The sequence below is a fragment of the Crocodylus porosus genome, unplaced genomic scaffold (genome assembly GCF_001723895.1).
Source record: "Crocodylus porosus isolate Cpor-Errol unplaced genomic scaffold, CroPor_comp1, whole genome shotgun sequence".
NCBI classification, from domain to species: Eukaryota; Metazoa; Chordata; order Crocodylia; family Crocodylidae; genus Crocodylus; species Crocodylus porosus.
In genome coordinates this window covers 167,272,888-167,281,041 of record NW_017728906.1, presented here as the reverse complement: position 1 = coordinate 167,281,041, position 8,154 = coordinate 167,272,888, and positions in this window count along the sequence as shown.

The following is an 8,154-nucleotide window of genomic DNA, read 5'->3' as shown; positions in this document are numbered from 1 at the left end:
GGGAATGTGGCTCCCCACCACTGCACATACCCCCAAGAGCAGCAGAGAGGGCATGTGCACCTCAGATTTGTATGTCAGGCAGAAGTGGGCTTCCCACTGCAGGCTGGGGCTCTTTGCCCTGCTGCCTTTGCCACAGAAGCTGCACAGTGGCCATGCTGTATGTCCCATGCCCACCCAGCAGCGAGAGGCACAACATGGAGTCACATGGCTCCTGGGGCAAAGGCAGCAGGGCTGATAGCCCCAGCCCACAGCAGGCAGTCTGCCTCTGCCCCACATACAAATCCAGGAGGCACATACCCCCCATGCGTCCCCCAGAGGTGCATGCAGCAACGGGGAGCTTCAACCCCCCACCCCTGGACAAGCTGCTCACAGCTCCATCCCACAACCCACCCTGGCCCTGGGGCCCCGTTCACCCTAACTCCTGCCCCATGCCCCTGCCCCTGCCTCACTCCCTCACTGTGGGGACCTCTATGTGCTCCCCAACCCCTTTTCTCTCCCTCCACCTCTCCTCCTCCACAGACTTATCTGCTGGGCACTCTGTGTGTGTGTGGGGTGGAGGGTCTGCCTCTCAATCCCAAGCTGTAGCCCTCCTAACCCTGCTGCTGCCCCTCACTCCTGACCCATAGCACCCTGCATCCTGCCAGGGTGTGCGGGAACCCCCCCTCCCTGGGCTCCAAACTCTACACACATGCACAGCCCCCTACACCTTCACAAATCTCCCCCAACATACACACCCCACATCCGCCCCCAGCCATACAAAGTACCTGCATAAATTTGCATAATTTTGAGTTTTTAGCTGTGCAATTAAAATCATAATTAATTGTAACTAATTTTTTTAATCACACAACTAATCTCAATCAAATGTTTTAATTGTCTGACAGCCCTACTTTTAATGGATACATTATTAAGTATTTTTCAGGTAGACTAATAAAGGTTCAAAGTCCTATATCATAAATACAACAACATCTAGTACAACAACATCTAGTACAGTCCATGTTAAGAATAACCGTACGACAAAAAAAAAAAGAAAAGAGAATATGAGCGGCAATGGTTTATTTCTCTTCTTGGAAGGCCATAGGACTTGGAACACAAATGTAATCAGTGAACCTCTAATGTATTGTCATGAACAGTATATTAATGCTATGGAAACTCATGCATCTTTGTTCAGTACCAGACATACAGACTGCAAGTTTCTATGATTTAATGCAGGGTAAGGGACAGACTCTGAATTCTAACTCTAACTCTTATAAGAACAGTATAATTGCACCACTGTTGAAAAATGGTTACTGCTTTTCCTCAGGTACTCAAGGACTTAAATGTTACTACGGTGAGTTTACTGGCTCTTATCTACACTAAAAAATACTGCAGATCAACATAATATGTGAATTTCCTAAAGTACAGTCACTATTCCTGAAAACTCCATGTGTAGATCAGCCCTTAGAAATACTTCAGAGCAGAAGTTCCCAACCTTGGGGTCATGACCCCATTTATCATAGTACTTAGGGTTGGAAGGGACCTAAACAGATCATCAGGTCCGACCCCCTGCCCTGGGCAGGAATGGGTGCCGGGATCATATCACCCCAGCCAAATATCTGTCCAGCTTCCTCTTGAAGACCCACAAGGTAGGAGAGAGTCACAATGGGGTCATAATGATAAAAAATGAGGTTTCAAAGACAATCACAGATTTTTCTCCTTTAAAGGAGAAGAAAGTGGGAAATGATGGGCTCCCTTTGCAGACTGGCAGAGTTCCAGAGCTACAAGGGCTGGAGGGAGCAGGAGAAGGGTGATCAGGCAAGGCGTGTCCTGTGCATATGTACACATGCACAGGCATGTGGCAGCCAGGCAGCATGGAGAGTAAGTCCCTCAGGTCCTTCCAGGTAAGTCTGTGTGAGGGACAGCAGACTGAGGCCCCCACTGTGAGGGAGGAAGTGGGACAGGGCTGGGGCAGGAATTCAGGGCCTGGCTGGGGGAGCAGGATGGAGCCATGGGTGGCTCATCTGGGTCCCCTCTGCTGCCTGCACTCCTGGGTAGGGAGGCAAGGGGAGGAGACATGCCCCAGATCTGTGTGCAGGGTGGATGTGGGCTGCCTGCTGTGGGCTCAGGTCTCCCCAGCCTGCCGCCCACCCCCCCAGGACTCTACAGCACAGCAGAGCAGGGAGGATCAGTGCTGTTGCCAGGAGCCCCATGCCAACCATGCCTTCATGGCAAGGCATCCCCTGCCTGCCCAGCAGCAGCAGGGAGTGCAACTCCACATTGCCACCACTGCTGCTGCCGGGCAGGCAGGGGGGCAGGGGCTCAGGTGGTGAGGGGCCATGCTGAGGAAATGGGGCCATGCTGAGGCAAAGGTTGGGAAGCACCAGTTTAGAGTGACAGAGCTAAACTAGCAAGAACTGCAGGATATGGACCCTAGATGGCAGAATTCTGAACGGTACATACAGTTTTATCTTTAGACATGTGTTCTATAGCACTGATTTTTCAAGCTTTTTTCTACCAGGACCCATTTGTAAATGTAGACGGCCAATTCTGACCTTGCCCCCCACTCACGACCCAGTGCTTCCTGCCCCCAGGCCCCAGCACCCTAGTGTGTGGGGCAGGGGGTGGGTGTGTGGGATATTTGGGGGCCCAAACTAGCCCCTTACAGGCTGGAACTCTGCCAGCCTGCTAGGGAAAAGCTACCATTTCCTACATTTTTTCCCTCTAAAGAAGAATCCATTTTTAAAGTTTGTTCACAGATTTGCAGAAGTTTAGGTCTGGAAGGGACCTTGTGAGATCATTGGGTCCATCGCCCTGCTTTGGGCAGGAAAGACTGCTGGGATTGATCCATTTTTAATGTTTGTTCATGACCCTTTCATATATTCCTGTGACCCAGTTTTTGGTCATGACTCATAGGTTGAGAAACACTGTTCTATAGGATATTGAAAGCTTTTATCTCTATTTTTAAACCGGTGTGAGAAAAAAACTTGGTAAATTGAGAAACTTAGAAACTGATGAACAGTGAAAGAAAAAAAATTACATGAAATCCAAAAGGGAGCGGGGGATTAAATTATTTTAAAAGAAACAGTAAGTGTCAAAGTAGATTTGCCTGCTGGTGGATTCTTCTTATGATGGATTTCCTTTTGCTTTGTTCATTACCTTTTATAATATAAACAATAAAATCCTAGGCCAGTTCACTTCTGTGTGTGTTATGTAGTCAGTAGCATCAGTTCCATAGAAAAGCAAGGTAATGTAAAATGCTCCCATTCTGTTTTGTAGAAGCCACTTGGCTCTGTTGTAATCACTTGGCTCTGTTGTAATTACACATAAAGCAAGGCAGAGCAAAGTTATTCCCTTATTCCCTTAATATTTTACATGTGCAAATGTAACTCTGAATGCTAGCAAAGCAAGCTTTACCTTATCAGACTATTATATAAATAGATTTTCTAAGTATTTTTTCAGACATACACATTTAATGGAAATTATATTCTGTAGTAAGTGAAATAGCCTTTGTCAAGCTGTTTTTTTTGGACCAGACTGTATGTTCATAATCTACAGTCTTGTTAGCACTAGAGGTCAGTATACAGTAAAAAAAAATGGGTTACTATTGTTTCATGGACACTGTAAAATAAGAATGTGGCATACTACCTATGCAGATTCAGTGATAAGTATTTCACTAACTTCCTAAACTAACACAGAATTTTAAACTATCTGGGGGGTGGGGCATTCATTTTATTCTAGAAACCTCAATTTATGGAACTACCTTTCTTCAGTATTTTGGATGACTTTGATAAAGTGGTGGAGTTGGGGTTATGTTGTAGTTGTTATGATCCAAACTATTGTCCACTAAAAACCCTTCATAATATATATATTGATCCTCTAGTTTCTGCTATATAAGAGGTGTTTGATGCAGTGTGATTCTCTCCATGTCTGAGAAGACCTGATATATGACTGGTATGTGTTTTGCAGGCAATGCAAGGATAATTTCTTCTTAAAAGGGGCCTTTCATTCATGAGTCTTGAGACAGTTTACAGATGAGGTAAATGTAATCATCTCCATTTTACTAAGGAGGAAAAGTGGGGTTTAGGAAAAAAAATGGCTTTCATATGGTAGCCTGTAGGGCCAATGGTAGAGGTCAACAATCCCATGGGCCAGATTGTCTCTTCCAGAGTGAAATGTTAATATTTTCTTTTGTGAGCAATGCCATGGTGAACATAGACCCATGCATGGCTGTTGGTAGTGATGGAAAAAAAGCAAAAACTGAAGTCTATAGAGAGCTATGCATCTTTCATATGAAAACCAATAAACACTGCAGCACCTTGGAGAGCTCCACATAACCTGTTGTGGTGCTTGAGTGCTTCCGGAGAAAGGAACAAGAGAAATTTGAACCAGGGCCTCAGGATTTCATCCCATATTTGTCCACGGTTGGAAAAATCAATATGCGGTGAACAGCAGAACATTTCAGACTTCCGATCATCGAAAAGATAAAGGAGTGAAAAGAACAGATGTTCCGATTAATTTACATTCACTTACAATCTGTGTCAAACTTACAAAATATCTTTATTTGATGCATATGATTTTGATGTGATCATTCTATAAAATACTGAAAATGAAGGATCTAATTGGCTAAATCCTGAAATTTCTGCTCAGTCTTCACAGAGACAAGCACTCATAAGCTTCAATGGGAATATCTGCCTGAGGCTGGACTGGATAACCTAGTTAACAGAGGCCTCATCTTTGGCCTTTTACTTTTTTGGAGAGGCATTCAACACCTCTCAGAATTTAGCTCTTCTACCTTACATAAAATGTTTGCTTAAGGAAAGACAGCAGGATTTAACCCTATTCACATCATTAACAGAATCAAGGCTGCTAGCTGATATTTGCTGCCCTTTTATCATTTAGCACCCCATTCCCTGCCCTTTTAGTTCCTGATGAACTCCACAAAAGTCATGTTGCTTAAGTAAATAAATAAATAAATAAATAAAAGAAAGTGAAGAGTTAAAGAACACACCCATGCAAGCTGAACTCCACTTTCTCCCTTGTGCTGGCAATAGTGACTGGGAATTCTCTACAAGCACTCCAGCTGTGTTTATGCTATTAGGTATAGAGGTACCAAAGGGTGGAAGGATTAGCTTGAACAGTTTTTCAGAGCTGTGACTGTGTTCAAATGAGATCTAAGGAAGGAAATAATGATGTGGCTGTAATTTTTTACTCTTCATTTTCTGATTTTTAGAGGTTTGAATTTTGCTGACCTCAGTACTCTGGAAGTGCATCCCCAGCTACTACTAGGCAATGTTAACAAAGTGTCTTGGCAGTGAATTTTCTAGAATTGGAGGGAGGAGGGGTTTGACAGAGGCTAGTGTTCATTTTGGCAGAAGTTACCACATAGATTTGTAGTTGACAGGCTACTGTGGTAATGATAAAGGTAACTGTAAAGGATGGTGAGTGAGTCTAAAGAGATCCTTTATCCCTGTACACTTTATTATGGTGCAAGATGTTTGTTGAAATGCATGGTATGGGAAGCTGCTGAGAAGGCATCCAAAGAAATCAACCAGGGGCTGTCTCCAATACTCAACAATTTTATTCCATGTTGGTTACAATGATTTTAAAGCACTTGAGTGATACGCTCTCTTTCTCCACTGTTCCATGCAATATATAACGCCCCCACTCCCATTTCTGTATGCCCAGGTCATCCTCCCCTTCTCATCCCAATAATCAAGGTTGCTCAGTCCCTGGCCAGGGCATCAAATCCAGCCCATAGAGACATGGCTTCTGGCCAGAGGCTCCACATGGTTCGGGAAACACCGCCACCCCTCCCTGCTGCCAAAATCCTAAGTTCCATATAGTCAGGTCAGGGTCAGACTACTTCCCCTTTTCCCTGCGCAGCTGGGTTGGCTCTGAGCCAGGCACCCTTCCTCCCACACAGCCTGACTGGGACCAGTCCACACCCCCTTCCCCTTGCATGACCAGATTGGGGCTGGGCTATGCCCCCTGCCCCTATGCAGTTGGATCAGAACCAGACTGGCCCCTCCATGCAGCCATATTGGGACTTGCTGTGCCTGCCCTGTGTGCTAGATCAAGCCTACAAGATGGATCTAGCCTGTGGACAGACTGGGTACAACCCAGCCAGTGGGGCAAAAAGGCTGATCACCACTGCACTAAGCTATTGCATTTTAGAAGCAATTTATAATTATAATAGGCTTATTCTGTCTGTCCAGAGCACTCTAATTGGTGCCACTCCTGCAGCTGGGGGGTGAGCTGCTGATGGGTCCTAAACTGCAAGGGGCCCCGGTGCTTCTCTCTGCAGTGTCAGCACCCCCTGGGACCACCCAAGCAGGGTGCCAGTGGATGGGTGCAGCCCGGGTTGTGCTGCTGCCACAGAGGGAAGCATCAGAGTCCCCTGCAGCTTGGGGCTGCATGACCCACCGTCAGCTCACTCCCCAGCCACAGGAGATGCAGGCAGGGTCTGGGAGGGGAAAAAAAACCAATCAGGCCTCTCGCCACTTTCCCCTCTTGGTGCAGCCTGCCCATGTGAGCTGCTGCTGGGTTGCAAGGTCCCTGAACTGCAGGGAGGCCTAGTGCTTATCTCTGTGGTGGTGATGCCTCCTGGGGCTACCTGGGAGAGGTGCTAGCTGCAAGAGTACAGCCCCAGCTCACAGGCAGCACCCACCAGATCCAACAGTGCATGGGGTGCTGGAAGCCCAGGTGTGCTCAGGGAAGCTTGGCCCTGGTGGGCTTCTAGCACCCCATGCACCATCCCTGCTGCTTTCCTGCTACCTGGGCCCCGCCCCCCCAGGAACAGGCTGGCTGCTCTGGGAAGGTGGCAGGAGGGCAGCTGGGTATGCTGGCAGCCGGAGAAGGCAGCAGAGATGGTGCATGGAGCACTGGAAACCTACCAAGCCTGAGCTTCCCTGGACCCACCCAGGCCTCTAGCACCCTGTGCACCATCCCTCCACCTTTTCTGGATAGGGCCCCTGTACACACGAGGAATATCTCTGTAATTTGTTACATAGGAAACTAGAATACATGGGATGTGTTTTAGTTTGCTACATAAAAAGTCATTTAAATTGAAATATGCTGAACATATACACTGTTACGAAATTTAATTGTAACATATCACCAAAGGTATATACTGATACACAATTAAATCATTAAAAAGGGAAATTAAACCACAAAAAGGGACACTTCCCTCATGTGTACAACGGCTCTCTTATTCTATGACTATAAACAAGTCACAAGGTTAAACCTTTTGACAAATATGTATTTATGTTCTTAGGCCTGTGTTTACACATGGACAGCTTTATGTAGCCTTTTTGAGGTGAGAAGTTTTGATTCTGTTAAAGTATTTGGTCAAAAGATAACTAAAAATCCTGTATTTAAAGAAATACTTTTGCAATAAAAAGTTAATCTCAAATGTTTTGCAGGTTTCAGCTAGTTAGTACATATGTTTCTTGCTGTCTTGTACCTTATGCTGCAATATATACATATTACATGCCTTTTGGGGAACATTATCATTATATTTCCCTGAGCTAATCATATATATAAGTAATATGTGTATATTCTGGACTGAAGTGGATGTTAGCAGCCTAACTGCTTATTTTGTTCAGAATCGGAATGGAGGGTAGGTTCAATGGTGATAGCATATCCTCTTAAGCCATCAAGGTCCTGTGAATTCAGGCTGTCTGGAACCTCCCTTAGTCCTCCTGCACATATTTTGCCAGTCTGTTTGGCACATGAAGGTTCAGCATATGCTAATTTAGAGAGAATGTGCTCTTTATGAATAATTTCTTTACTAGCTATTTCAATATAGCTTCCCCGAGGGTGGAATGAACCCCTAACTAAAATAAATCTAAATAAAGATGTAAATTTTAGAATGGCTATAACAGTGATACTTGAAAAGGGAAAAGTTCTCAGTCTTAACTATAGCAGATGTGGCACCCTGCTGTACTGTTAGTACAGTAGTAAAGTAGCACAGTGAAGGCCTCGGATTAAGACATGCAAAGATAAGACAGAATGTATGTCCACCTTTAGCCTTTACATTATGATACGGCCTGCAAGTGATCATGTACTTTTTCCTATGGAATTCTGTATACCAAGTTTCATAGATTTCATAGATTTCATAGACATTAGGGCTGGAAGGGACCTCGGGAGATCATCGAGTCCAGCCCCCTGCCCAAAGGG